The sequence below is a fragment of the Hirundo rustica genome, unplaced genomic scaffold (genome assembly GCF_015227805.2).
Source record: "Hirundo rustica isolate bHirRus1 unplaced genomic scaffold, bHirRus1.pri.v3 scaffold_131_arrow_ctg1, whole genome shotgun sequence".
In the NCBI taxonomy this organism is placed as follows: domain Eukaryota; kingdom Metazoa; phylum Chordata; class Aves; order Passeriformes; family Hirundinidae; genus Hirundo; species Hirundo rustica.
In genome coordinates, this window is record NW_026690219.1 from 85,065 (window position 1) to 103,925 (window position 18,861).

Sequence of the window (18,861 nt, forward strand, 5' to 3'; positions counted from 1 at the left end):
ACCACCGTGGTGTCACAGAGAGGGGAACGCTGGGGCTGTCCCGCTCCTGCCCCGGCCCCAAGAGCTCTGCCAGCACCTGGAGGAGACACAAAGGCTGAGCCCAAGGGTGAGAACTGCAGAAGGGGCTGAGCTGGGAGGGAGGCAGCGGGATCATGGAGTCCAGGCCCTGGCCCTGCACAGACAGCCCAACAGTGGCAGCCTGGGCATTCCCAGGAGCGGTGTCCAAAGGCTCCTGGAGCTGCGGCAGCCTCGCAGCTGTGACCATTCCCTGGGGAGCCTGGTGAGTGGTCAAGCCCCCTGTAGGGGAAGAAGCTTTTGCTGGTCTCCAGCCCGCAGCTGGCCTGGCCCAGCCCCAGCCGTTCCCTGGGGTGCATTCCCTGCTGGCCCCGGGGCAGAAGTCTCAGCTGCCCCTGCTGCTGTCCCTGGGCAGGAGGCGCAGCCCCCGGGGAGCTCTGAGCTCCGTCTGCTGGGCTGCGGCCGAAGCGAGCCAGTGCCGGCAGAGCTCTGGGGAAAGGTCCCGGCCCTGGCTTGGGGCTGGGCCAGTGGCCCAGGGAGCAAATCAACTTGCAGCTGCTGCCCCAGAGCAGGGAAGAGCAGGAATTGCTGGCTGGGAGAGACTCTTGCCAAGGGCCTGCAGCACCAGGACACAGGCCATGGCTGGACACTGCTTGGGGCCAGGGTGAGATAGGATGTGGGGATGGACTTGTTCCCTGGGAGGGCAGTGGGGCCCTGGCACAGAGTGGGAGGAAAAGCTGCGGCTGCCCTGGAGTGCCTGGAAGTGTCCAAGGCCTGGTTGGACGGGACTTCCTGCCATGATGGGATGGGATGGGATGGGATGGGATGGGATGGGATGGGATGGGATGGGATGGGGCAGTGTAATGTGGGGTGTAATTACAGTGTGGAGGTGGTAGTAAAGTTGGGAGGTGTAGGGATTGCAATGTGGGGATGGGGTGGTTTGGGCTCTTGGAGTAGGGGAGTAGAGGGAGGGAAAGCAAGAAGCAGTTTTTAAAGGCTGCTGATTCTTTTACGAATTTTGGGGCCTGGAAGTGTCTTGTGGGAGGTTGCAGTGAAATTGGGAAGGCTAAGTTTAAGATGCTGTGCTATGCAGGGCTGAGGTAGAGTGGCAGTGATTTTGGGAGGGTAAGGGCACCTGCTCCCACGAAAGAAAGGAAGAAGGAAAGAAATGAGAGAGAGAGAAGGAAAGGAGGAAGGAAGGAAGGCAGGCAGGAAGGAAGGAAGGGTTTTAAATGAAGCTCTATATGTCTAATTTAATAAGCAACAAAGTTGAATTTAGCTGCAATGCAATTTTATTTAAGTAGCATTTTATAATCAAGCATATACAAAGATTTGGCAGTGATTAATTAAAGATAAGTACTGTACAGATAACGCATAAGCAAAACCGACTGGGATGCGGAGGGGGGGCTTCTCACCCTACCTCACGTATAAAACAAAATAATCCAACTTAAACTTATATACTGTATGCTAATACATATTCATTAATATTTCCCGTAAATCTCCTATTTTCAATTCCTTAAATCTACGTCACTATACTACATAGTGCATGCTCCACTTGTTGTTGGGGGTCCTCTTGGCTTTTTGGTGGTCTTCTTCAGATGAAGGCTCATCATCTTCCTCTTGTCCTATGAATAACCTCACTGGCTGCGCATGCGCTCTAAGTTTTGTGTTATACATAACTAAGCATTATGTGCCAAAAAGTAATTATTTCATGGGTCAAACCACCACCCAAACTCCCTACCTTGGAATACTCCCAACTTTGTCCATCTCAAGGCCAGTTCTATCTTAAGACATCCTGTATCCCATCACATCTGCAAAGGGCCCATCTCCCTACCTTGGAGTAGTCCCAGCTTTGGTCATTCCAGCTTTGAAACTCTTGCTTATCTCAAACTGCATCCTGTATCTTATTTTTCTCATGGAGCATCTGCCAAGGGGCCCATCTGCTTTGTAACACTACTCACATCTACTTTTTCCTTTACTACTTTATAACAAGTATTTTCAAAAATATATATTATTAAAATATTGATAAGATTATAATCAGCATAAATAATTTTCTTTTATTACAATTTCCCCCATTTCTCTTTTTAATCATATTGATTCATGCTTTTCAATTAAAACTGAATCTCAGTTTCTTCTATATTCCCAATAATCCAGGTTTTCACACTCTCTCATTTCAGCCTCTAATTTTTCTAACATCTCCCATGCTGCATCAAGCTTTTTGCATTCCTTCTCAAATTAGGTTAGCATCTCTTGTGCTAGAGTAATCTCTATGTTCAGTCACCATCTCTTCGGGTCCTTTCTTTTGAGTGTGAGTAGGTCTAGCTTTTAATACTATCAAAGAATTTGGTTTCCCTTTTGCTGCCAATTCTGGATCAATGGGCATTGCTGTCATTTGCATTCCTTGTATCACTGGGTGGATTAGTCTAATAAGACATGGAATCATGCATGGTAAGAATAACAATCCTAATCCAGAACATAACAGCATAAATCCCACCTTCTTCCACCAGGCTCCTCCAAAGAGGTTATCCCACCAATCCGTTTTTAGAATAGAATTCCCCCTTTTGAACAGGTACGTGTGACACCCTCTTAATTTCTTCAGCAAGTTTTGTGATGGCTTCCCCATGATCATCTCTCTCCACACAGCACTCAGATTCGTTAAATCTTCCTCAAACTCCCCCTTCTTCAGCCACCAGATAATCTAGGACAGTTCTGGTTTGATATACAAATGCTCACATTTGTGAATGCTGCTTGGCCAGTAACTTTAAGGCATCAGAAGTATGGTTTGATACAACCTCCACTACTGCCTGGAGTCTTATCAGCCGATTCAATAGATAAATTGGGGTCCTATATCCCCAAGATCCATCCTCAGCCCAAGTTGCTGGGTCATAATACGCTATGATTCTTTCTGCAGGCCATTCATCTTCCCCCCATTCCTGGTTCCCCCCTGCCTTTGGGAAGTCGAGGTTTAAATCTCTTTTATTCCTTTCTAGAGTCTCATCAAGTGGTGTTCCCAGCATATTGCTCCTAGACCTTGGTATGATGAAGAAGGAGGGTCATATAACTCCTAAGGTACAGGTTCCCTCCCACTTTCAAGGTAATTCACTCTATGCTCATTGCCCACAAATGCAATATATTCCATCAGGGGCTTTCCATTTACTATCTGTTTTTTCTTGTTGTTCCCAATAGGATTTTAGGTCTTTTTTTGGATTGGTAGGGGTTAGCTCCAGGACTTTTATGCCAGCACAAATCAGTTTGATTATTCCACTCACAATTCATTTCCTTTGTTATTCCCCAGTACACAATAAAAGTTTTTGGTTGCCAGATCTTAGTTTTATTATCCAAATTAACTACCTAAGTAGATATACAAGGAGTATATCCTACTACTTCATTATATTTCCTTCCTTCTCGAGTCATACAGACTGTTCCAATTACTCAATGACTCAAAATCCATCCTTCAGGTCGTTTTAATGTCTTGGAAATTTGAGTATGATACCATTTGAAAAATTGTTCTGGAGCTAGACTCTCACCTCTCCACAGCCATCTTTCAGCCATTCTAAGTCCCCCACAGATCCAGCATTTGCATAATCCTAATTCCGTAGCAATTTCTTGCATCAAATCTACAAAAAGGTTCTTAGTTGAGGTTGTCAAATCCCAGTCGCTATACTGCTATTTGAATTGTTAATACAGCTTATCCAGTTCCTTTAATTCTTTCCCTATGCCTATTTTACATATTTCTTTTGTTTATTTTTGTTTTTCTTCTTTTTTTTTTTTTTTACTTAGTGCTCTACCTCCTATACCTATACTCGGATCATTCCCATTCTCATCTTTCTCAAAACAAGACAAAAAAAATCATCTCAAGGACAGATTTGATCATTATAATTTTAAGAGCTCATCCATTAAATCCTATTTTTTTTCCCTACCCAATTCATTTTTCTATTTTTAGCACAAACATCTATAAAATTGCTGTGATCGTAGCAGGCAGCACTAACATGTGGATGTGCCACAAACACAAATTCCATCTTGTCCTTGACCCACATGGAGTGATGGCATTTATTACAGGGATCAACATTATTGGGACTTTGTTTTTGCATAGATTGTTCTCTCATTGCCCACTCTTGTGCTGCTTGTTTTATTATTGTTTGTTCCTGCATTGCTCATTCCCTTCTCTCATGGACTCTGTCCAGAGTGGCTCCAGAGTTTTGGCTATTTGCCAAGGGCATCACGACAAACACAGTGAAAATAATCCTCAGGAGTTTTGACTTTCTACCATCCTCAAGGCCCTTTGGGTTGCAGCCAAGGGCCAAGATGTCAGGATTCTTGGCAGCAAAGTTTATATCCTGGGATCTAGTCACTGGTGCATTTGGTCTCACTGGTACCCTTGGCCTCATGTTTGTTTCAAGGATGGCACAGATTACTCACAGTTCTCACAGCACTGCCATCTCTCTCTCTCTCTGGGTTAGTCAGCTACTTCCTCTTTTAGTCTAAACCACCAAAGCTCTGGAGATGTGCCAACCACAATAAGATTTGCTTTTTCACTACTTCAGTTAACAACCTGATTTATTGGTCGCTTTTTGCTCCAATGTTGGGGATTATTATTAAGTCTTCATTACCACCAATAGGCACATTCACAATGCCAATTCATGTAAGAAATATGTCTATAGCATGGCACACAAATTCCTTCTCCACAGCAACTGTTAATTATGATAGAGTGGTCTATAATACTATGAATTGTTTGCTCTCTTACCTGCTCAAAAGATAATATAGTAAAAACTCATTGGTCTAAATTTTGTACTAATTGAACCGCTGCATAAAAAGTTTCCATCTTCATATCTCAAAGGTGTTCCAAAAATATCACTGGAAAAGCTTTTTAAAGTTTACTCTTCATGCATGCAATCTAAGCAAGTGAAACAAATCGTCTCTCTCTTTCTTCTGCTCTTGTTTCTCTGCACCACAAATTAAGGCAAAGCGCACAAATAACACAAACCCATGGGTGACACTCTTAGCCATGCTTAGTACACTCCCAGTGTGTTACTTGTTCTTGGACTCTTTTAGTAACAGGTGTTTCCAGTCTCTTTTCTGGAATTGTAGTTCCTCAGTGAAATCTGTTAGTGTTAGATGCTGAGGGCCTCTTAAAAGATTTTCAATCTGTTCAGGCTGTTCCCATTGATCAAGGAAGTGTCTAATCCCTTCCCATCGGCATTGTTCTGCCTCTGAACTCAATGGGGTTGCTGTTGACAGCCAATCCAGAATGCCTAATTCTTCTAATAAATTAAAACCATAAACCTTTAATTGTTAACTATCAAAGGAGTTTTATAACCTGAACAGGTTAAGCAGGACAATTTATATTTTTCTGTTGTTTCTGGGTATCCTGCTGTATCCACATCTTGCTTTTATTATCCTTTGTTGTTCTTGCAGTGTTCTCAAAGCCACTAATCGTTCCATGTGATACACTAAAAAAATAAATGCTCTTTGTACTTGATCTTCTATTATATAAGTATCAATGTTGATCTGTGCTAAAACCCAATTGTGCATTCTAAAGTCTTGCTCTACTCTACTAAAACATCGTACACAATTAATCATAAAAGCTACATCTCTTTGGTCCCAAGGTACAGTTGTTCTGTGCCAATGTCTTTGTCTCAGCCACTTCATGGTCACTGCTTTACACCGCTCACACTGATGACCGTGTTTGCAGCAACCTTGCTGAAACATGGAAACTTCTCTCTGTGGGATGGCAGCTTCTGACCTTTCTGTTCTAAGGATATCTTGAATATCCAGGGGCTGGGTTATTCTTTCAATATGTGGGTGGCACACCAAATGTATTGCAGCATTATGGGAAATCCACAGCTGAAAACGATTTTCCATATGAGCTACAGCCTCTGGGCACCAAACACTCTCTTCAACCATGTCGGGGATTAATTACAGTTTTACTTTAAACTGTATTTTGTAATTAAACACAATGGTTTAATCAAATTTAAGTCTTTTTTAACTTTACTTTCAGGTCTTCTGGTGTCAAAATAATTTTCCAAACTTTATTTGGTATAGGTCCTTTTACCCTTGAAGCATGAGTCTGGCCTTTTTCTGCCATTTTAACTGTGGTTTTGTCAGGGAGAATCCATTGTCCCTCTTTTAGAGTTGCTCCTAGGTTTTTCATGGCTTCTACTTCTGCTAAAGAAAAGTATGGTGTTTGATTTTGTGTTCCTGCTTCCTGAAAAGTCATAATTACATTGCTGTTTTCCCTCAGGGCAGCTTTCTTAGCTTCATCATCAGCCAAATTCTTTCTTCTTGTTTTAATGTCTCTCCCCCTTTGGTGGCCTTTCACATGAACCACTGCTGTCTTTTTTGGACTCTTCAAAGCTTTAAGTATTTGAATTATCAATCCTTGGTGCACTAATCCTTTTCTTTGAGTGTTTATAAGTCCCCTTTCTTTCTAATTTTTTCTAAATGTGTGCACTACCCCAAAGCCATATTTTGAGTTGGTGTATATGGTCCCTTCTCGATCCTTTGATAACAGCAACGCACAGAATAATGCATAGAGTTCACAGGCTTGTGCTGACCAGGACAGGCTAAGGGGACCAGATTCTTTCACTTCCAGTTTTTCTCCACAAATTATGGCATACCCAGATTTCCTTCTTCCATCTACCACTCGGGATGATCCATCTATAAATATTTTTTCACCTGTTTTTAATTCTTGTTCTCTCAAATCTGGGCATATTTTTGTTTGTAACTCTACGACCTCTGTGCAATCATGTATTGATCATGTAGTAATCATGTAGTAATCATGTAGTAATCATGTATTAAATCAAGATAGCCTCATATTTTAATATTCTGCTATCAGTTAACCATTTTTCAGCCTTTTTAGCAAGGATTCCCCTAATATTGTGGGGTGTGTACATTTCCAGTGGTGCCCCAAAGGTTACTTTTCGGGCTTCTTCTACAAACACAGCAGTGACTACCAGAGCTTGCAGGCATGTTGGCCAACTCTTACTAATTGGATCCAATAATTTGGAATAATATTCTACTGGCTTTTGGCTTCCTGCCCAACCTTGAGTCAATACTTCATAAGCCATTTGATCAACTGTATTAACAAATAATTGAAAAGGCTTGTCTAAATTGGGAAGACTGAGTAAAGGAACTTGCAGTAGGGCTTCTTTAACTTGCTACAAATTTTCCTGATCCCTTTCAGTCCATTTCAAACAATTGGTAGTTAATTTCTCATTTAGAAATTTTACTTTCTACTAAACCCTTCTATCTCTTGCCTACAATAACCCCAAAGACTCAAAAGCTGCTTTATTTCTCCGTCAGACTTTGGGGGTCCCATGTTCAATATTCCTGGAACCCTTTCAGGGTCTAGCTTTTTCTTTTGCTTACTAATCCAATGACCTAAATACCACACTACTGACTCTACAAACTGCAATTTTGACTTTGATATCTTCACCCCGTTTTCTCCCAGAACATTTAGAAGCTTAATAGTACCCCTTCTAGTTTCCTCTTCAGTTTCTCTTGCTACTAACAAATCATCTACATACTGTAGCAGCTTAATTCCTTTGGGTAACTCAAAGGACTTCCAAAGATTTTCTAACGCCCTCCCAAAAAGATTTGGTGCCTCTGTAAAACCTTGCGGTAGCACCGTTCACCTTAATTGCTCTCTCCTACCTGTATCTGGGTCCTCCTACTCAAAGGCAATCCCTACTGCCCTCATCCAGAGGGCAAGTTCAAAAGGCATCCTTTAAATCCACGACACTGTACCAAATGTAATTAGGAGGTATCTGGCTTAGCTACTCCTGGAAAGCGGGTAATGGTTCTTTGATTTACCGCTCTGAGATCCTGGACTAGTCGGTAGCTACCATCAGGCTTCTTTACCGGCAGGATGGGGGTATGATGTGGTGACACACAGGACTCCAACACCCCCTGATGTACTGAATTCTCAGCTATCAGTTTCAATCCCTTCTGACCTTCCAATGATATCAGATATTGTTTTACTTAAATGGGGATTTCTGGGTTCTGTATTTCATCGCTAATGGGCTGAATGTTTAATTTTCCTACTTCACCAGTACACCACACAGTGTTGCTAATCTCGAAATTATCTTCTTCAGTTAAAGAATAGATTTTAAGTTTTCCTTCACAGGCTGTTATTTTAATCCCCAAAGCTATTATTAAGTCCCTTCCTAATAAATTAATATCAGCCTCTGGTATTAATACCAAATCATTCAATCTAAATTTTTTTATCCAATTCAATCTGCACATTTTTAATTACAGGAACCTGAAAAACTTCTCCTTTAACCCCAATTACAGGGACACGTTCACGACTTACTTCATATCCTTGTGGTAGTTTTCTTACTGTGGACCTAGTAGCTTCTGTGTCCACCAAAAATGTGATTTCATCATTTTGAGGACCTATTTTCAGTTTTACCAAGGGCTCTTCTAGGTGTTCAGTCCTCATTAAACAGAGCCCCTGACCCCCCTAGTCTTCTTGAAACATTTTCTCATCTCTTTCTACAGAATTTTTGTAGATGTCCCTTTTTGTGGCAATAAAAACAAGTGGGTTCTGTACCCCTGGAGGTAGGACAAGAAGTTTGTAAGTGTTCTTGCTGGTGACAGGAAAACCACGTGGATCTCATATCCCCAGAGGTGGGACCTGCCTTTTTCTGTTGTTTGTTCTTTCCTGAGCACTTCTCTGTATTCATGGTTGTCTGTGTTTCCTTGACTGCTGCCATTAAAATCTGTGGTTTTGTCTTTTGCCTCTCCTCATCTCTTCTCACATACACTTGCTGTGCTTCTCTTAACAATTCCTGAAGCCCTCTATCATGCAAATTTTCTACTTTTTCCAGCTTCTTCCTGATGTGTCCCCAGGACTTAGCTACAAATTGTGTTTTCAAAAGGACCTGTCCTGCTGCTGTATTGGGGTCTACACCTGAATATAACTGCTAGGCTTTTATTAGTCTTTCAAGCCAGTATGCCAGGGGTTCATCCTTCCCTTGGTGCCCACTTAGAGCTTTCCTTATATTCTGCCCCTTGGGCACTGCTTCCCGGATTCCTCGGATAATCATCCACCGGAGATCACTCATATTCTGCCTGTGTCTTTCATTCTGATTATTCCAACCTGGATCTTGCATAGGCCATTTCTGATCCCCCTGGTCTGGCCCCTGACATTCTCTATCCCAAACCCTCATTCCTGAATGTCTAGTCATTTCTCTTTCTTCCATGGTAAACAATGTTGGAGTCCAGGGCATTCCTTTGGTTGCCCTGGAGGGTCAGGGACCTGGGCAGGGGGGTCTGGGACCCCAGCCCAGAGCCCAGAGCTCAGAGAGACACTGGATTTGATTTCAGTCCATGGGAGAGGCTTCTTGCACTGCAGGAAGCATTGCAGGCCACAAGAGTGTGAAAAATAGTAGTTTAGTATATCACAGGGTGAAAAAACAGTGAGTTTGGGATTCTTGGCATTGAAGTGAATGGGGCAAGATGGAGAATTTAGGGCGTTGTCTCTTTCTTCTTCCTTCTTGTTCCCTCACTCCATTTCTGCAGTGACGTTGGCACAAAGTAGTTAGTGAGGATTGGGTCAGAGTAAAGATGACCTTTTTAGTAATAGTGATAGACATTGGTAAGAAATAGTAAATAAAGAATACGTAGCAATTAGTATAAAAGATAAGGACAGCCCAGAGACGGGGGGAGTCACCAGATGTCCGAGCCGCGGCAAACATCTTTTGGACACTGAGAAAATTGTAAGATAAGAACTAATAAACGAAGCATGTAACCTTGAAGACTCCGTCTTTTCCTGCGTTTGGCACAGAGCTTTGCAGAGGGCCAGAACTCTAAAACCACCTGAGAGCCGGGGAATTTAAGCTCCTAAAAAGGAGCCCCTGACAACTGCCGTCCCTGGGATGGGCAGAAACAACTGCCGTCCCTGAGATGGGACAGAAACAAAACAAGATTCCTAAGATAGACTGCAGTTCCACCCAGCTGTATATTCGGCCCCAAGAACTGATCTAATCTTTCTGCCCCTCCAATAGGATCCTCTAGTAGCCTGCCCATCTCCTTCTTCAACTCCCTAACATCCCCTGTGTTCAGGGGAACACTCACATCACCAATAGGTCTCTGTTCTGGATTTGCCATTGGAACTTTTCTAAGCGGGTATAGTCCATCTTCCATTTTTGCTTCCCCATCCCCATCATCACTTCTCCCCGTCACCCCCACCTCTAGTTCTATGTGCTTCTGGCTCCTCCTGAATAGGGGTTGTGTTTGCATTTACAGGAGGACCCTCAGGGGCTTGGGGTTGAACAGGCTGATTAGGTTGCCTATAAGGGGGTGGGAGGTGATCTAATGGATCCTAGGGCTCGTGTCTGTCTTTTTTGTCTGCTTGCCCTCTAGTTTGTAAAGGGTAGAATGGAAAACCCTTGCTTCCCTGCCTTCGAGTGACAAATTCACCCTTTTCCCTGGGAAGCCACAGAGCAGCATATTTGTTTTCTTCCTGATTAAAAGGTTCATTTGAATTCACATACAAATTCAAAGCCTGGTAAATCCAATCTTCAAACGATCCGGATTTTGGCCAATATAAGTTGTCTTGGCAGATCATTTCCTTTGTCCATTCAAACATACAATAGTTAATCGTTTTCTGCTTACTTTGTCCTCTTCGGGATTCCCATGCATCTCAAAATCGTAACATCATCCCCAGTGGACTGTCCTGAGGGATGCTCCCCTTCTGAAAACCCCTCTCACAGTTCCCAGATATACCAGGCTCTTGTGAATTTCCTTCATAATTCGCAGCCCCTGGGTCTAAGGAGTTACTTTTCTTTGGACCAATTTTTGGCAGCAACAAACCAAGGAACACCCGGTACCTGGAGAATTTTTGTCTCCCTCACTGTGTGGTTCAATCCTCTCACTTACTATTCTGTTGCACTATCTTGTCTTTTGCCAAGTTTTTGCCTCACGCCTAATTCCAATCTTTCTCCCAATCTGTCTTCTTTGACTACATCCCTCTAGCCACTTCCCCTTGCAATCCTTCTTAGTCTCGTACTAAAGTTACCAACTATTTTCTTCTCAAAGAAAATTGAACGTGACTCAATTGCTCCCCTCCTTATTCACCTCGCCCAGTTATCAGATTGCTCCCTTCTCCTCGAGCACCTTCCCCTGGGTTCTCGGGCCAGGACTCTCCCTGCCAGTCCCTCCCAGGGAACCTCACTCATTCTCTCTTTTCACTTCCCTCCTTTCCCAGCCGGTCTCCTCACAGAGAGCTGAAAACGTGGTACTGGGAGGTTCACACTTGCTTCAGGGGTCTGGGAAACCAGCCCCCATTTTAGATATTCTGCACACACACAAACATACAGCCATGCCACTGACCGACCCCGTGGTACTTACACAGTCCATTTTCCCACACGGTTCTTGTGCACAAGACATTTTACAGGCACCTTTACCTTCAGCTGGCACTCACAAGAGCTTTTATGAATGCCTCCTATTGCTGGCTTCTTTTTCTTATGCATTATCGTAATTGGAACTCCTTCTCCAAGGGAGCCTGCTCTAAGCTCGGGACCACCTTAAAAGATCTGGTGGGGAGCTCTGTAGTGGTGTGGGATTTAGTTTTGGTTTTATTGCATGTGCTATTAATTTATGGTTTGTTCCATGTACCCCGGTTTGTTCCCCCTAATGATCTTTCCCTGCTCTTCTCCCCTCCAACCGTTATATGTCAATCCCCCACTCCCCCCTCCTCTGGGGTCTGCCTGTCATCTTGGGGCCTTCCCCTGGAGCTAGAAAGTTCTTCCAAGGGCATCGAGTGATAGGTCAGATCCAGAGGGGTTCCCTCCTCATCATTCATGTATGCTTTATGAAAATATCATTCATCTGTGTGACCCCTCCCCGGTGATCCCTGATTTGCTCACCCACTGCCTCTTCTCCTGGTTCCACCCCCAAATAAAAGCTGCTGGCAAGCAGCCTGGGGGTCTCTGCCTGGGCAGTTACCTGGAGGTCAGGAGGTCCCACGCCGGGGCTCCAATTAAATCTTGTGACCCATTCAGCAGAGTCCACATTTCTATCTCCACTGTCGTTGCCTTGCACCACCTGTGCCTGCTGCCGAGGTCGTGTGGGATCCAAGGCCCCACAGGATTGGGTTAGCTGGCACGGCCAGCTGTCCGTACCTTTCCACACCACGGTGCCTGAGCTAGCCTGGGCATGCGTGGAGACCACACATAAGGAACCGCAACATCCTTGTTTTATTTTCATTTCTTGCCTGATGTTAGCATTTGAATTGGAGTATTTTGGCAAGTGTTGGTCATTTTCAGTGCCCCTCATTTCAGCTCAGTCCACTTGGTCTCAATCATTTCTGTTCCAAATATTCTCGGTTGTTTTCATTCGCACTGTTTCTCGTCATATCTCCTTTCCTGAGCATTTGTTAGACTTTGTTCCCTGTTTTCAAGATTTCATTCCCTTTCCCGAAAGGAAGACTTTCCGAAGGGAATGCAATCTTGCCATTTCAATGAAGATTAATTGGGCAAGCTTCTGTTCCTTTCCCTGCACTTCTTGTCAACCCATCCACTTTGTGCTTTTCACGTGCTTTCATAATATTTCCTTTTTTGGTTTTAAGTTTGCATTTCTTCCATTTCCTTTCCTCTCCTTTCTTATTTTCATTTCTTGCCTGATTACAGCATTTGAATTGGAGTACATTTGGCAAGTGTTGGTCCTTTTCAGTGCCCCTCATTTCATCTCAGTCCATTTGGCCACAATCACTCCAGTTCCAAATTATCTCGGTTGATTTAATTCGCCTTCTTTTTCATCATGTCCGCTTTCCTGAGCATTTGTTCTTATTGGTTCCCTGATTTCAATATTTCACTCCCTTTCCCAAAAGGACTACTTTCCTTTCGGGAAAGGAATGGAATATTGCAATTTCAAATAGGATTAATTTGGTAAGCCTCCGTCAGTTTCCCTGCACTTCTTGTCATCACTTTCACTTTGTGATTAGCATGTTCTTTCAAATTTTTCCCTTTTTCATTTTAAGCTTGCATTTCTTGGATTTCTTTTCATCTCCTTCTTTTACTTCCATTTCTTGACGGATTTCAGCACATGAATTGGAGTTCATTTGGCGAGTGTTGGTCCTTTTCTGAGCATTTGTTATTTTTTTTCTCTGTTTTCAAGATTTTCATGAAGAAAAATTGGGCAAGCTTCTGTTGCTTACCCTGCACTTCCTATCATCCCATTCACTTTTTGCTTTTCACATGCTTTCAAAATTTTCCCATTTTCATTTTAAGCTTGCATTTCTTCAATTTCTTTTCCTCTCCTTCATTTATTTCCATTTCTTGCCTGATTGCAGCATTTGAATTGGCGTATGTTTGGCAAGTGTTGGTCCTTTTCAGTGCCCCTCATTTCAGCTCAGTCCATTTGGTCACAATCACTCCGGATCCAAATTATCTCGATTGTTTTCATTCACATTGTTTCTCATCATATCTCCTTTCCTCATCGTTTGTTAGACTTTGTTCCCTGTTTTCAAATTTTCATTCCCTTTCCCGAAAGGAAGACTTTCCTTTCGGGAAAGGGAATGCAATCTTGCAATGTCAATGAAGATTAATGTGGATAGATTCCATCCCTTTTCCATCACTTTTTCTCATATCATCAACTTTTTTCTTTTCACATGTTTTCAGAATTTTCTCTTTTTCATTTTAAGTTTTCATGTTTTAGATTTTTTCCTCTCCATCATTTATTTCCGTTTCTTGACTAATTGCAGAATTTGAGTTGGAGTATGTTTGGCAAGTGTTGGTCCTTTTCAGTAACCTTCATTTCATCTTTGTCTATTTGGTCTCAATCACTCTGGTTCCAAATATTCTCGGTTGTTCTCATTCACACTGTTTCTCACAGTATCTCCTTTCCTGAGCGTTTGTTAGACTTTGTTCCCTGTTTTCAAGGTGTCAAGGAAGATTAATTGGGCAAGCTTCAATCCCTTTCCCTGCACTTCTTGTCATCCCATTCACTTTTTGCTTTTCACATGCTTTAAACATTTTTTGCTTTTTCATTTTAAGCTTGCATTTCCTCAGTTTCATTTTCTCTCCTTCCTTCCTTTATTTCCACTTCTTGCCTGATTGCAGCATTTGAATTGGAGTACTTTTGGCAAGTTTTGGTCCTTTTCATTGTGCCTCATTTCACCTCCGTCCATTTGGTCTCAATCACTCTGTCCTGGTTTAGGGACAAATTTGGGAGAAAACCCCTGAATAGGATCCCTCTGGGAAGCAAACCCAAGTGGCCCCTCCCTCCAACCAGTCCAGTAAAAAACTTCTTTGGAGAAAAGTGGAAAAAACTATTTTACTTAACAAAGTGCATACAAGTATAAAGAATGAATAATATGAAACAATAACACCCCTCCTTCTGGAGTGAGATGGCAAATTGAGAAAGTTCTTGCTGTGGGTGTAGCTCGGCTCTCTCTCAGTCTCTCATCAGTCCCAGTCCCTCCGGCGCTGCTGGAAAATGCCGAGGTCCAGGCCCCGGTGGGCCGCAGGTGCAGCCCCCAGTGCTCCCCTGGGTTTTTCAGTCCAGAGCAGGTTTAAACAGTTCCAAGAAAAAGGAAAAAAAAACAGTCCAGGGAACTTCTCTGCCCTAGCTAGCTGAAACTAACTAAAAGCAAAAAATAAATCTCTGCTGAACACCGCGTCCAGAGAAGAATGTGTAGGAGTCAGGCAATTTTCTCAAAACAAACTCCGCGCTTCTCCTTGCTCTTAGAACCAGTCTTAAAGGCACAGAACTCAACAAACAGCACAAACAGAGCAGACGATTGGGGATACAAGCATCATAAAGTCACCCAAGGACACCAATCAAAAAGGGTGGCATCAAAATTTTTGTCAAATTGGGTATAGGATCTTTTTGGACTGGCAAATTTATTCTTTTGTTTCCATTCTTGTAAGAGAGTAATGTTTGGGGTGAGTGTTGTAAGTTGGCCAAAGGTGCATGGACCTCCTCAGATGCGGGAAGGGATTCCTGCCCACGCCCTATCGCCGCAAATTAGGAACACGCCCTTGGGAAGTGCCCTGGGAATAAGGAAGCCAGAAGTATCAAATGAAATTTTTGTTGTGTAGTTGCACCAGTTGACCTGTGGGAGATTAGGGACAGGCGGTCGGAAGATATCGCGTTGTACGGGTAGACAGAACCCCTCCCTCAACTCTTAGTTGGTTAGTGTCCTTGATAAGGTAAGCAACACCTAACTTGTAACGTAAGCAGACGGATGTGATGTAGCAAACAGAGGTTTTATAACTCCATGTAACCAGTTAATAAACGCCATTAGCCGTCCACCACACTGGTGTCTGTGAGCTGGTGGTCCGAGCAGCCTGGGTGTGGCTGCCGTGTTGTTCCTGAACCAGGTCGCTACGCCTCAGCGGAGGTAACAAGTAGTGCCGAGAAACCCGGGAGTTGCCCGGGAGAACGGGAGTCGCCTGGACAGGTGAACGACGGCCGAGTGGCTGGTCCAGCTCGGTGGGAGGGACGCCTCCGGACCCACGCAGAGGATGGAAGCTCTCGTGAAGGTCGTTTCTCAGATTCATAAGCAGTGGGGAATTGATTGTAAAGCAAAAGATTTTACCCTTGCAGTGACGAGGCTTTTGCAACTTAGTATTATTGATCGTCCGGTGGATATCCTCCACCCAGATGTTTGGGATCAATGTACTAAAGCTCTTGCCGAAGACACAATGTCTTCCAGCTTGGGGAAAAATCTTAAAGTATGGGGAAGGGTCGTAAAATCTTTACAGAAGGCTTTGCAGGAACAGGACACCTGGAGAGCTGCCCAAAATTGTTTAAAGGTTTCCCCCCAATTAGGTATCGCAGCAGCGACGCAAACTTTCTCAGAGGGAACTGTTGTTGAGAATTTTCAGAGTGTAAAAGAATGTACTCTGAATGTTAGTGATAATGCTCAGAGTGTTGATGAAGTCAGTTCGGCCGAATGCATAGGCTCAGGCTCGGAAAATCAAGAGCTCGCTTCAAAGCCTCCAAGCTCAAGGTCGCTCACTGATAGCGCTGAAAACGAAGAGACCTCGTTTGCTAACGTGGGGGCGTGCGAGCAGAAAAAGGGAGGAGAGCGCAAAGAGAGAGCTGAAGCTAATCTTTGCCAAAAAGCACGTTTTTCTAAGGCAAGAAGCTCCCACAGCAGGAGGCGGGGGGAGCGCAGGTGCAGGGGGCGGCCCAGCCCCGAGAGAAAGGGGTGGAGGCCCAGGGAGAAGGAGTGGCCCAGCCCCGAGGGAAAGGGGCCGGGTCGGAGCCCGACCAAAAGGGTCCAGAGCCCGGAAGCAGCCAGTCAGTCGACTTTCGACTCTGAACCGGATTCTAGCTGGGACTGGGACAGCCAGTCCTCTGCTGCCGGCTCTGACTCCGGCTCTGACAAAGAAGAAGTAACAGTATATAAAATCAGTAACAACAATGTTTCTACTTGGGTTGAGGGGAAGTCAGAACGAACTCCCCTCACAGACTGGAAGAAGATAAAAATGGCATGCTTTAAATGCAGCCAGGCATTTAAATTGGGCAAATGTGCAAATTATCAGACTCCCACCTTCAGTGCCCCAGTCATTCAAACCCTATCAGAATCTCGCAGCACGCAGACACAAGAGGGAAGCCACATCTGGCACCTCCTCCTCATCCCGTCCTTTAGCTATCTACCAAAAACCTAAGTCAGATCCTTACAATCTGTTTCTTAGTGTGTTAAATGCTACCTTTTTGTCGCTAAACCAATCCAATCTGAACTTTACAAAATCATGCTGGTTATGTTATAATGCAGAACCTCCTTTTTATGAGGGTGTCGCCCTTGATGCTCCTTTTGAATACTCTGCAGCAAACAATCCACACAACTGTAAGTGGGACACACCCCAGAGAGAAATTACCCTGAGTCAAGTCACAGGCCGAGGCAAATGCTTTGGCAGTGTAACCGTAGCAAAGCAGATGGGAAATATCTGTACTGAGTTCATCCAACCTAGTCAAAAGACTGACAAGTGGGCAGTTCGGTTCCTATCAGGAATGTGAGTCTGTCAACAAATTGGAATAACCCCCTGTGTGTACCTTAACAAATTCAATAACCTTGCTGACTTTTGTGTCCAAGTTCTGATTGTTCCTAGAGTCCTGTATCACCAAGAAGAAGAAATGTATCGCTTTTTAGAAGAAACCATCCTGCTCCGCAAAAGAGAAGTAATGACAGGTATAACCATTGCAATGCTCCTTGGCCTAGGAGCCACTGGCACAGCCACAGGTGTTTCAGCTCTCGTCACCCAACATCAAAGACTTTCTCAGCTGCAAATGACAATTGACGAAGACTTACTGAGAATTGAAAAATCCATCTCCTCTCTGGAAAGATCTATCTCCTCGCTTTCAGAAGTCGTCTTGCAGAACAGGCGAGGACTGGACCTCTTGCTCATGCAGCAAGGAGGCCTGTGTGCTGCCTTGAGAGAAGAATGCTGTTTTTATGCAGACCACACTGGAGTCGTGCGAGACTCCATGGCTGAACTGAGAGGAAGACTGGCCCAGAGAAAGAGAGAGAGAGAGGCCCAACAAGGATGGTTCGAGTCATGGTTCAACCAGTCCCCATGGCTAGCCACCCTTGTTCCCACATTAATAGGCCCTCTCACCATGATACTCCTGACATTGATTTTTGGGCCTTGCATTTTGAACAAGTTAGTGTCGTTTGTTAGAAGACGTTTAGACAAAGTCGACATCCTATTTGTCGAACGCATGCAATTATCGTGAAGTGTGTTTGTTACTAACATTTTATATTATTTTTGTATCCTATTATACTAACTTTAACAGCTTTTGTATTTTTATAACATTTATACTTTTATAACATTTATACTTTTATAACATTTATACTTTTATACTTTTATACTTTTATACTTTTTATTTAGTCATGAGAGGGGGGGGAAATGTGGGAGATCAGGGACAGGCGGTCGGAAGATATCGCGCTGTACGGGCAGACAGAACCCCTCCCTCAACTCTTAGTTGGTCAGTGTCCTTGATAAGATAAGCAATACCTAACCTGTAACGTAAGCAGACGGATGTGATGTAGCAAACAGAGGTTTTATAACCCCATGTAACCAGTTAATAAACGCCATTAGCCGTCCACCACATTGGTGTCTGTGAGCTGATGGACCGAGCAGCCTGGGTATGGCTGCCGTGTCGTTCCTGAACCAGGTCGCTACACCTCAGCGGAGGTAACACAGGTGGCTCCTTGGGAATGTTCCAGAGCAAAGCTTCAAGCAAACAACAGTTTGTGGAGGGGATTCTCCCCCTTGGCCTGTGCTGGGAGCCCAAGGGCAACAGCCCGGGCACAACAGCCCAAAGTGCTGGAGCTCAGGTGTCCCTGGGCCAGGCCGTGTTCCCTGGCTGTGCCGTGTTCCCTGGCTGTGCCGTGTTCCCTGGCTGTCCCCTGTCCCTCAGCTGTCCCCTGGCCCTCAGCTGTCCCCTGGCCCTTGCTCTGTGGGGCCGGGGGTGACAGCAGGACCTGTGACAGCCCTGGGGGAGAACAACCCTGAGCCCCAGCTGGGCCAGTTCCCCCAGTTCCCGCAGTGGGGCCCAGGTCACTCCCAGCATGGGCCCTGTGGCTCCCAGTCACCCCCAGTATGATCCCAGTATGATCCCAGTAGTTCCCATTCATTCCTACTATAGTTCCAGGCCATCCCAGGATGGTTCCAGTTACCCCCAGTATGATCCCAGACACTCCCACTACAGCTATAGTCCTTCCCAGTATGATTCCAGAATGATCCCACTCACTCCCAGATACTCCCAGTACTATTGCTGTAACTTCCTTTATGGTCCCTCTGTGATCGCAGTCACTCCCAGTAAATCCCAGTAAATCCCAGTTGCCCCAAGTGTGTTTCCACTCACTCCCAGTTGCTCCCAGTAGCTTCC

At 44.3% G+C, this 18,861-nt stretch overlaps 1 pseudogene; it reads right to left on the minus strand.

The window, feature by feature from the left end:
- The window catches only part of LOC120747651 (choline/ethanolaminephosphotransferase 1-like), a 43,103-nt pseudogene extending 31,614 nt beyond the window's left edge, over positions 1-11,489 (minus strand).
- Positions 11,490-18,861: the final 7,372 nt, after the last annotated feature.